This window comes from Microcebus murinus, chromosome 13 (genome assembly GCF_040939455.1).
Source record: "Microcebus murinus isolate Inina chromosome 13, M.murinus_Inina_mat1.0, whole genome shotgun sequence".
Classification (NCBI taxonomy): domain Eukaryota; kingdom Metazoa; phylum Chordata; class Mammalia; order Primates; family Cheirogaleidae; genus Microcebus; species Microcebus murinus.
The window spans coordinates 59,820,317-59,833,379 of NC_134116.1; the positions used below are offsets into that span (position 1 = coordinate 59,820,317).

General features: G+C 33.0%; 1 protein-coding gene across 1 annotated transcript in view; it reads right to left on the minus strand.

The window, feature by feature from the left end:
* TSC22D1 (TSC22 domain family member 1) overlaps positions 1–13,063 on the minus strand; it is a 127,377-nt gene that overhangs the window by 39,233 nt on the left and 75,081 nt on the right. The window lies entirely within an intron of this gene.

A 13,063-nucleotide genomic window follows, 5' to 3' on the forward strand; every position in this document is an offset into this window, starting at 1 on the left:
TTCTACCCTAGCCCTGAAAATACACATTGTACTGGAGCAGAGATGAGTAGGGGGTGGGAAACAGAGAAATATACAAGTCTTCATTTGTTTTTCTCTTAAACGGTATGCAGTGCTACTCCAGCAGGTAGAAAGAGACTGATCAAATCAACCAAGGGAAAATGAAAGATACTGACACAAATAAAGCAGCATGGTACAAATTGCCAGATGGAAAATGTATATAATTACTATGTAAATATATAAGTGAATCTTTTAAAAAAAATAGATTCAACTTTAAAAAAAATTAAAGAAAATTTGTAATAGAAAAATACAATGAAAAGGGGCCAACATCACAGAAGTGGGAGATTTTTTTTAAATTATAAGAATGAAATGAATAACAACAAATATAGTATATATCAAAACTTGTAGGATGCAACTAAAGTAATGCAGGACAAATGTATCATCTTGAATATTAGAATAAAGACTAAAGATTAGTGGGATAAGGATTTACCGAGAAAATTAGGGAAGGAGGAGGACAGATAGGTAAAATACACTCAAAAAACTCAAAATACACTCAAAAACTTCAAGAAAGGAGATAATAAAGACAACAGTAAAAACTATTAATAGAAAATAAACATGTATTAGAAGATCAACAAAGCCAAAAGTTGGCTCTGTGAAAAAGACCCTAAAATAGACTGGTAAACCCTTAGTCTGATTAATCAAAAAAAAAGAAGGCAAAAATAAGCAATATCAGGAATGAAAAAGGAATACAACCATAATTTAAAAGACAGATTAAATGGACAAGTGGTTAGAAAAAATATAACTTATTAAAGCAGAATGACAAAGAGATGTAAAATCTGAATAGTCCTATATTGCCATTACATAAAATCAAATCAATATAGTGAAAAAAATCTTTCTACAAATAAAACTCCCAGACTAGACAGTTCCACCAGCAAGTCCTACAAAGCACTGAGTGAGTGACCTGCCATGGTCAGTACCTGGCACAGCCAAAAGAAGGATAAATAACAAACCCAACATAATGGCACTAACTAGTCAACATGACAGAACCTTAATAGGAGGACAAAACAGAAGAAAGGAACTAAATTAGTGCCATGTGGTTGACACCCAGACATCTGCACAAACCCATGTGAGATACTCCTTTGAGGATTCAAAAAAATACTTGGAAGAGGGACTGGTACCCCACATTAGTAGGTGGAGCTACTGCCACTGAAACATGAATTATATAATCATTAAAAACTAATATTCTAACAAAAAATGTTCAAGTCACAAGGGATAGAGAGCTTTCCAATATCAGTTGACATAATACATAAAGTAGATATTGCTATATTCAAACTGTAGAAAAACTTGAGTAATTTACTTCCAAGGATATAAATACTTAAAAAATATATTAGGTTTATTACAAAACAGAATTAGTGCTATTTCAGTCAACAAAAATATAAATGATTGTAATATGAAGTAAACTTACAATAACTAATGAAGGGATATTCCTCTCTTTGATGATTATTATCTAATAAAAGGTGTCAATATACAAAAACAGGAATAATGTGCTCTATTTTTAAAAAAGAAAAAGTATCAAAAGTATTCATAAACTGCATGATCTGAATCCTAAATTATCCAAAATAAATGCCTTATACTTGAAGTCAACCTTTAATTTTTAAAATAATTATGAGTCAATGTAAAATTTTGACTTTTTATATAAAAATCAAGTTTCTTTTTATATCTTCGCAAACACAAAGTTTTGTTAAGAAAATATTAGACTACCCCATTGATTAAAAGTTTTAAGACAGTTAACATGGATCTTCCTAGATGCAATATATTAATTTTAAGAAGAAAATACAATCAAAAAATAAGAATCCATTATTTTTTCTTGAAATAATACACATTCTTAATATACAATAATGGCTTTCTTCTATCTCTGGGCATTTAAACATCCAAGTCTGCCTGAAATGCATTCCTTGCTATGTCCACTTCTTTTCCAGTTAGTAACTTAGATCATTCTTTGAATCTCAACTGAAGTTCCTTCCTGAAGTGAGCCTTTCATGAATGCTTTTCATGAATGCATGAGACCAGGGGAAGTCTCCCTGTCAAATGCACTCATAGAGCTAAAATACCAGTCTTTAGAATAATTTAATCATCTACATGATTAAAAGTAAGACACCTTGGCTCCCCTACTACACTCAAGGTATAGTGGGCAAGGAACATGTGCGTTTTTAATGTTGTGTCTCCTAACACAGTGCCTGGAAGTCAGAGGTGTCTGAAGGAGAGAAAAGAGGAGGCCATGGAGAATACAGAAGTATGATTATTATTCCTGTTTTAAAATAAAGTCCTTACAGAAAAGGTAAAATAATTTCACCAGATTCCTTGGGAAAACTAGGACAAAACTTAAAACCTGAACTATTTTTAAATTGCTTAAACAGTTATTAATAGATCACAACATTCTCTTGGAGATGTCAGGAAATTCTGGAAGTCTTAAGTTCAAAGAAATATTAAAATTTACTTATATTTCAGATGTTTCCCACAGTAAACATAATAGATATAGAATAACATTACCAATACTGAACTTCACGCACTTTTCTAAGTACTTTATACATATTAATATATTGTCTCATATAATCCTCACAATAACTCTATTTTACCATTTTATAGGCAGGAAAACTTAAACACAGAAGGACTAAATACCACGCCCAAGTTCATAGGCATACATAATTTTCTGAGTCAGGCTTGGAACCTGGCAGCCTGATGCCAAAGTATACATGCTTTATTGCCTCTACAAAAATTAAATAGGCCGGGCACGGTGGCTCACGCCTGTAATCCTAGCACTCTGGGAGGCCGAGGCGGGAAGATTGCTCGAGGTCAGGAATTCAAAACCAGCCTGAGCAAGAGCGAGACCTCATCTCTACTAAAAATAGAAAGAAACTAATTCACCAACTAATATATATAGAAAAAATTAGCCAGGCATGGTGGCACATGCCTGTAGTCCCAGCTACTCAGGAGGCTGAGGCAGGAGGATCACTTGAGCTCAGGAGTTTGAGGTACTGTGAACTAGACTGACACCACAGCACTCTAGCATGGGCAACAGAGTGAGACTCTGTCTCAAAAAAAAAAAAAAAAGAAAAGAAAAGAAAGAAAAGAAAAACAAAAAATTAAATAAATGTGAAGCTCAAAATTTAAAAAAAAATAATGGAGTATTGGAATTTGTTCACATTTTTCATGCATAGCAATTCTTTATATATTTAAAATAAGCCAATGATAGTAAATTTACAACACATTCCAAAACATAAGCCAACATTCAACTGTTTATGGAAAACTCATGCTTAGCTTGTTTCTCACATTCTACCACAGTATCTAGTCTTTCCTACTATGTACACCACCCAGCAAGACGGCCCAGTATGCACACACAGACACTAATACTGTTTATACACGGCACTAGGCAGGGATGCTGGCAGCTAACTAACAGGAATAAGATTAATGGACCGGATGCAGTGGCTCATGCCTGTAATCCTAGCACTCTGGGAGGCCGAGGCGGGTGGATTGCTTGAGGTCAGGAGTTCGAAACCAGCCTGAGCAAGAGCAAGACCCGTGTCTATAAATAGAAAATTAATTGGCCAACTAATATATATAGAAACAATTAGCTAGGCATGGTGGCACATGCCTGTAGTCCCAGCTACTTGGGAGGCTGAGGCAGCAGGATTGCTTGAGCCTAGGAGGTTGCTGTGAGCTAGGCTAACGCCACGGAACTCTAGCCTGGGCAACAAAGCGAGACTCTGTCTCAAAAAATAAAATAAAATAAAACAAAATAAAGGAATAAGATTAATGAATTTATGCTGTGTGTGAATATAAACAAACACACACGTACTGTGAGTGTGCAGATTTTCAGTTAGGTTCTTTGTGTGTGCATACATGTGTAGATTTTCAGTAATGTTCTCTACCAAAGATTAAAGGTCTCTGAATATTACTGAATGAAAAAATAACAGCCTTAGTGGACCCAGATGGTTCTATGAGCAGATGCAGTGAAATAAACTACAGAAGACAGACTGATTCCAGAAAACGCCAGAACTAGACGAACCACAAATGAATAGGAAATTCATCTATTGATATGCATCTAGCATCAGCAACCCTAACCTTCAGTACACAGTCTAGAAACTCAGAACGAAGACCAGCCTCTGCACAGCTGAAAAAACTCTTCTAAAGTCACTGCACCAAATCAATGTACTCTGCTCCTGTTGTTTGAGAATTATTGATTCTTGTTCATCATATAATCTTTAAAACTTGATTATCTGGCTTCCTGGGCCTCCCGAGAGTAAAAGCAACCAAACAAAAATGGCAAGCTGTTACCAGCCATACAAACAGTCACAAAAAAAGAGATAGCTTTTAACCTAGTAAGACAAAAAAAAAGTGGCAGCCATTGTATAAGACAACTTATCACCCCCATGCTGAACCTGAGTCATCATTAACCCATCATCTTCTCAGAAGGGTAAAGCTAGATATTTGAAAGTTTCAGCTTTGATTATCTGAATATATCTCTTATGTCAAATATACAGTTTTGCATTTAACAAACATGAAAATGCTCTCACCATTTGAGAGCATTCAATACAAAAATACTGAGAAATACCAAATAAGAAAAATGAGATTGGGTAGCATAAGAGTAACAAGTCATTTTTTTAAAAATGGAAGGCATAAGAAGTATATAAATTCCAAAATGTATTGATAGCATATAAAAAACTTTCCTTTAAATTGAGCGACTATAAAAGAAAGAGATCTTAAAGTATTTCACTTTAATATAACCTTAATCAACATTAACATTTTTAAAAATTAAGATTGGAAAACCTATTTTTTTATAGTGCTTTGGCATTTTTTAAGACAATAGAGTAAGGCTATTAATTCCTTAGGAATTAGTGATTGCTAATGAATTCATTTCTACATACAAAGTATTAGTTGAACACATAATACTATATAAAAATTGTGGTAAGTGCCTGGGACACAAAAACTCCAAAGAAACAAATAGACATTTATCAAATAAGTGTAATAAAATGTAGTGAATTCTCTCACAAGTGAAAGATTAATTCAGTAGTGACCCCAAGACCAGCTGTTGACAATAAAGAAATAGAGTTTAGGACAATTTGAGGTTTGGGCTTAAGATACAGGTTTGGGCTTAATAGCACATCTTGGTACTATTAACTGTGACAGAACACTAGAGGGGCAAAGTGTATGAAAAGAGGGATAAATGAGGGGTCCTCTTTGGAGGAGACATCCAAATAGATATGTTCACAGTGAAACTGAGGACACTCGGGGACAGTTCTGGAACTCCTACAGAGGAGTAGTTCAGTGGGAGGGGCTAGAAGATCAAATATGATATATGGAAAGAAAAGTGTTTCTCCAACTTGAGACTTAGCAGTTAGGAAATCGTGGGTGATATCTGGAGAAAAGGCTTGGGTTGCAGCGTGGTAAGAGGGAAGAGCCACACCACAGCAGGAGCGACGACTGAGTAATGAGGAAGACAGGGGTTGGGGAGTTACCGGTTGACACGAGTTCCACAAAAAAGTGGAAAAGATTAAAGATAATAATAAGAAGGGATGATGTATCCTGATGAAGCAAAGTCCTAAGGGACACAGAGGTTATTAGCTATTTATAATTGTACAAAGAAATTTAAATTAGTGTGTGATAAGGACACTAGCTTGCAGGTATAATAACCGTGATGCAGACACTTCCGTTCATTCATTCAATTATTTATGAGTATCTACTGTGCTCAGGTACTATACCAAGTGCTGATCATTTACCACCAAACCCCACCCTACTCTGCCCCACCTTGAAGACTGGATGAATCCACAGCCTTGGTCCACGATGCTGGTAGATAAATCAACAAATAATACTAATAATCCATGAGTGAATTTTAACTTCTTTGTCTTAGAGTGCCAAATAGGCCATACTACCACAAAAAAACTGTTGCAATAAGGTCAGAGGGGGGTATGGAATCGGGGTCCAGCATGAAAAGCATTCCTCCTCTGAACTCCCCAAAAACATTTCTGTGTAATTTAATTAGCAATCACATACAAATATTACTGCTTGAATCATTATTAAAGTTTTTAAAAAATTTTTTACATGTTTATATCCCATCTCAATTATACTCCTTGAGGATGTCACAATTTTGTTGTAGCCTTCTGGAACTCCTGCAGTTTTCTTAATATAAAGCATCTTAATATCTTTTAATTTAAGTATGAGTAATATAAAGCAAAACTATAGAAATAAATGCATGTTAGTAAATTTGCAATATGTTATTAAATGAGAGAATTCACATTTACGCAGTTAGTCTACTAAGTGCCAAGAATGATGACTTTATATATATCTTATAGAATTTAATCCTCAATTCATTTTTAGATGAAGAAACTGAGCTTTAGAGGTTAAATAATTTACTGCAAGTTATACTACTTATAACTAACAGAACCAACACTGAAGACCCCACCAGGCATGGTGGCTCAGGCCTGTAATCCTAGCACTTTGGGAGGCCGAGGCGGGCGGATTGTTTGAGCTCAGAAGTTCGAGACCACCCTAAGTAAGAGCGAGACCCCATCTCTATTGAAAAAAAAAATAGAAAAAATTTGCTGGACAACTAAAAAATATATATATAAAATTAGCCAGGCATGGTGGTACATGCCTGTAGTCCCAGCTACTTAGGAGGCTGAGGCAGAAGGATTGCTTGAGCCCAGGAGTTTGAGGTTGCTGTGAGTTAGGCTGACACCATGACACTTTAGCCTGGGCAACAGACTGAGGCTGTCTCAAAAAAAAAAAAAAAAAGAAAAGAAAAGAAAAACAAAAAGACTGAAGACTCAATTTTGTTCTTTCCACTCTACCACACACAAACAGTAAACATTTTGAACATGTATATTCTTAAGCTACATATTTTATGTCACACATTATTTCATTGTCAAAAAAGTTAAAGTTACCAAGATAAAAATATATTTACTGAAACATTCTATTTACTCTGAATATACAGACATTGATAACAATATTAATAATGATAGCAACTAACATCTGAGTGCTTATTAATGTGCCAGACTTTATGCTCAGTACGTTAGAAAGGTAATTTTCTTTATGCTTCACAATAATCTCAAGAGGCAGGTACTATTGATTATCATTACTCTCATTTTCAGATAAGAAAACTGAGGCTCAGAGAAGTTAAGGTTGATGGCCTCAAAATCACAAATGCAACAAGTGGTAAAGCCAGAATTTAAACTCAGGGAGTCTAACTTTAAAGCTAATGTTCCTAATCAGTACATTATATGAAACTATTTTTGCAATATCCTTTCCATTAAGAAAACACAGGTTTTCCACTCAATTACCAATACATTCAACACTGTGCTATGCAGATTTAGATATTCGATTAATTAACAAGCAACACTGAGATATAGCCTTTCATGAATAGTCTTTCAGCTATAAAATGGATATTCAATTTAAATGCCAACTGTAATCTACCAGTCTTCATAACAATGGTCAAATAGCAAATTTTAAAACAAGGATGCTATATGGAAAGCTCACATGATCAGCTAGCTTTATTTTAAAATGCTGAACTGTCACGAAAATGGTAGGAAATTTATCATTGCTATTTTGACAAGAATTATGAAACAAGATCTACAAAAATTGTCTAATCCTGAACACAGACAGGACATCATCTAAAAAGCCCCAAACACCCATGTTATACAGAGTGGTCAACTCAGTGAGAAGACCTGCAGGATTTGGAATATCATGCTGGATTTGGAATAAGCCACTGGGAAAAATCCAAATGTACACCAAGAAGTGATTATTCTTACTTAACAGTAGATGGTGCTAACACATCGCATCTTATTAAAAATGTTCGATAAATCCAGAATATTTTTACATAATGTAACACAGGTTATCTTAAATTCAGTACAATTTTATTTATATAATATTCCATATAATTTGATCTCAAGCCTAATTTTTCTTAAGCTGAAAGACAGATGCCTGTATTTGTGTATAGGCATCTTATACACAAATCTTGGTGGTTTTTTTTTTAAAGAAGTATTTAAATACAGAAAAAGTTACAAAATTTGCTAACAAATACAATGGACATACCATCACAAAGTTTGAAATTGAAAAGAAGAAGGAACAGTTTTTTTAAAAAACCCTAAAAACAAATATTAATAGTTTCTGAATATTTTAAGAAGTTAGAGTAGCCTAAGAATTTGAAATTAAGTTTCTGAATATTTTAAGAAGTTAGAGTAGCCTAAGAATTTGAAATTATTTCTATAGTCAACTATGTCTTTAAACTATAGTCAAACATCCCTTTAAAATCTCTAGTCTCTACAATAACAGGATTTCCATTTCTTACTGTGAAACCCTTTAAAGTTATGCAGAATATACTAATTTCCTGTCAACAAGCAAGGAAGGAAACACAGTCCTTTCTCCCTCCCTATACAAGCCCATCTTATGTACATTAATAAATAACAGTGTTTCCCAATCTAGAGGTAAATAATGTCTTTGAATGTGGGTGTAGAAGTATAAGTTATCTTAATTAGTCTGGAAGAATAAAAATGCATAGCTATTTATTATTACTTATTATGTTAGTCTAGGGTGGGAGTTGGAGTTAGGGAAGACAGGGAATGATATTAATAGAAATTGTTAAAAGCACAGTATTCATGACAAACAAATTTAACAATTTGTGGCACAAGATAACTATCTCAAATCCTAGAAGCAAATCTAATTATAGGCCTTAAGAGCACCACAGAATAACAGCACAGCAATATTATTAGTTGGGGGCTCTTTCCCACATCTAACATCAAGCCACATGGGTGGTTATCCCATCTGCTTGCTGGTCTGCATAGAGACGATTGACTACCATGGAATATTTTAATTCAAGTAACACTAGAATTGTAGGAAATACATCAGGATCTGTGTTTTGACTCCTAGTCCCAACACTTACATACGATGGTACCTCAAGAAGTCATTTAACTTTCAAACTTGATTTCCTCATTTATAAAATAAAAGGTGGGATCGTATGTAGTAAGAATAGCAGCAAAAAATAAAATAAAAAATAGATACATAGGTTACACAGCATGAGTGATATATAAAGATCCAATAAATCTTGGATTCCAATGTCTTCCTTTTACCATTATTATAGAAGAAATAAGGGATGGACAGAAATAATATAAATCCACTTAAGCTTACTTAAATCAAGGCAATAGTTAGAAAATAAGATTTTTAAAGAATGGAATGCAGGCTGCCGTCTTATCACCAGGAACTAATAAAGTACAGGCTTTCGAGTACAAAGTTTAAAGTACAAGTTTAATGTACAAAGTTTTCGAAAAATAAGCGCTTAATATAAGCAAATGAAAACTCAACGCTATAAACAATAAGTCCTAGAGATAGTGATTCTAGCTACAAATTTAAGGGCAGTCATCACAGTATGTATATGGAAAATTCTTTTGCCATATTTTAGTCTTTAAATATATAGCAATTCATTCAGTAACCTAACACAAACTTTGTATAAGGTTAAGAGCCTCCTTAATAAGATATTTTAATTAAGCCTGCACATAATAAATTTTAATATTAGACTTCTGATTACCTTTTTCATTAGGTAGATATTTCAAAAATGTCCTATTTCAGAGAGAATAGATGACTAAAATAACTGGGTATCAAGATCTTTCAAAGAACTGGAGTAAAATGAAAACATTTTCAGATAAATGTAAAGGAAAAGTTTACCACCATTTGACATTCACTAAAGGAATTCCCAAAACCTATCTTTAGAAAGAAGAAAAATATTCCATTAGAAAAGTCTGAGTTACAAGAAAGAATTATAAAAAAAGAAAGAATAGTAAGTAAAGAAAGTAATAAACATGTAGGTAAATCTCAATATCTCTCTAAAATAATAATGTCAAATTTATAGAATTATTTAAAATAAAGTGAAAATTATGGACAAGAATATCATGTAAATCATAGAGAGTGAGAAAAGGTAATGGTAATTAGTGTTAAAATGCTGTAAGGTTTTTGTGGATTTTGAGGAGGATTTTAAGAGGATTTTAAGATATTGATTAATTTTAGATTTCATTAAGTTGATTATACAAAGGGCATAAACTAAAAGAATATTAACAGAATACATAACTCCCAAACCAGAAAAGGGGAAAAAAACAAAAAAGGCAAACAAGCCCAAAAAAACTTAATCCCAAAAAATATGGCAAGAATGGGGAGGGGGAAAAGCATGGAAAAACCAGGACAAATAGGAAGCACAGGATGAAAGAAAGTAATTCAGATTTGTAATCACAATAAATACAAATAGGTCAAATGCAACAAAGATTTAAAATGCCACGCCCTAAAAAACAGCCCACTATATATTTCCAAGAGACATATTAAAATATTAATCATAAAGGCATGGACGCCGGGCGCGTTGGCTCACGCCTGTAATCCTAGCACTCTGGGAGGCCGAGGCGGGCAGATTGCTCGAGGTCAGGAGTTCAAAACCAGCCTGAGCAAGAGCGAGACCCCGTCTTTACTATAAATAGAAATTAACTGGCTAACTAATATATATAGAAAAAATTAGCCGGGCATGGTGGCACATGCCTGTAGTCCCAGCTACTCGGGAGGCTGAGGCAGCAGGATTGCTTGAGCCCAGGAGTTTGAGGTTGCTGTGAGCTAGGCTGACACCATGGCACTCACTCTAGCCTGGGCAACAAAGCCAGACTCTGTCTCAAAAAAATAAAAAAAATAAAGGCATGGAAACGCTAAAAGATAGGAAGTGGAAAAAAGATATCATTGGCAATACCAAACAAAGAAAGCTGGAATAACCCTGTTAAAATAAGATAAAATAAATCTAAGCAAAAAACATCATTAAGATTAAAGAGAGTCATGACATAATAGCTCTGAAGTACAAGAAAGATATAAATTCTAAACTTATATGCATTGAATACACATAAATATATAAAGCAAAATTTGATAGAACTCTAAAGAAAAAAGTATTAAATCACCTCTATTACTGTTAGGTCAAGCAGATAAAATTAGTTAAGATATTCAATATCTCATCAAAGCAATTAAAAAACTTTGCTTAATGGACATAGAGAATCCTCAACCTCAAAATTAAAGAATACACATCCTTTACAAGCAAACATGGGCCATCTATATAAACTGTTCATGGGCTAAACAATAAAGTAAGACTAAACACATTTAAAAGAATCAGTTCATACAAACTATGTTTGTAGGTCACCATGTAAATAATCAATGTATAATTAATTCACTAACAAAATGATAAGACATAAAAACATCTACATTTGATAATTTTAAAACACTTCTAAAAAATTATGGTTCAAAAATAAATCACATTTGATATTTAAAACACTTAAAATTAAAAGGAAATGCAGATTTCTAAGATATGCTGTAAAATAACTCTGAAGGAATTGTATAGTCTTGAATGCTTACAATATAATAGAGTACTATGAACTTTAAGGCAACTTAGAAAACTTGAAAACCAAGACCTAGAAGGTTTTATATGTAAAATTCTACCAAACTGCCAAGGAACAAGATGACATTCTTTTATAAAAACTTTTCTAAAGATTATACATACATACATACATATATACATATATACACATACACACACACACATATATATGTAAATTCTTTACTTTCCAGCTTATTTTAAGAGGCTAGTAAAACCTTGAAACCAAAACGAGAAAGCAGAGTTTTGAAAAAAGAAAATTACAGGCCATTTCCTTTTATGAATAGTGCAAAAATCCTTAAAAACAAACATAAAACAAATCTCATAGTGAATAAAATTATGTCAAAACCATGTCAGGTTTATCCAAGCAATACAAGAGTAGCTTATCATTAAAAAAAAAAACTATAAATTTTATTTATCACCTTAGCAAATTAAAGAAAAAAGATCACCTCAAGAGATTTTAAAAGTTTTTTGGTAAAATTCAATATAAATTTCTTATTAACAGTAAGATTTAGTAAATAAAAATGTAAGGAAACTTCTTTAACCACCTAAAAGATATCTACCAAAACCTACAGAATACATCCTTCCTAATGGTCAAAAGTCAGAAGGATTTATTTCAAAATTAGAAACAAGACAAGTATACTGACAATAACAGCAGCACCCTACTAGAAATTGTAGTCCTGCATTGTCTACTACCATAGCCACTAGCCATACATGGCTATGAGCACTTGAAATATAGCTAGTCCAAACTGAGATGTTGCATAAGTGCAAAATATATACAGACTTTATACTGCATATATACTTTATACTGCAAAATATATACTAATATTTAGTACCCCCAAAAAAGTAAAATACCTCATCAATTTTATATTGATTACATGTTGAAATGACAATATTAAGTTAAATAAAATAAGTTATTAAAATTCACTTCATTTGTTTCCTTTTATTTTTTAATGTGACTACTACAAAATTTTAAATTATACTTATAGCTCACATTACATTTCTAATGGACAGTGGTGTTCTAGTCAGTTCAGTAAAACAAGAAAAAAAGAACAGAAAGAACAAATACTTGAAAAGAACAAACAAAGTTTGGTTGGTCATTATTATAAACAAAGTTGGTCATTATTCTCAGATGCTATGATTGTCTACACAGAAAAACAAAATAATAGAGAATTTTAGAATCAATAAGAAGGTTTAACAAAGTAGCTGCCTTCTATATATACCAATATAAATAAAATGTAATTTTAAAAAAGATATCATTTACAAAAGCAACAAAAATATAAAACACCTAGAATTTAACCAAAGATACTTAGAATTTTATTGACATATATTAAAGAGGCTGAAATAAAGAAACTCAATATCACAAATCCCCATATTCACCTCTAGATTCAGTGGTATTCCTAAATCTAGTGGTATTCATCAAAATCCCAAAATGGCTTTATGAGGAAGGATAAAATTCATATGGAAGGGCAAGAACTTCATAATAACCAAGACATCTCAAAGAAGACAGTGAAGGGACTTCAACTTCCCAGGTGCTTTTTAACAAAGCAATATTACATTAGAAGAATAGAATACAGAATTGGTGTGTGTGTGTGTGTGTGTGTGTGTGTGTGTGTGTGTAGGTTT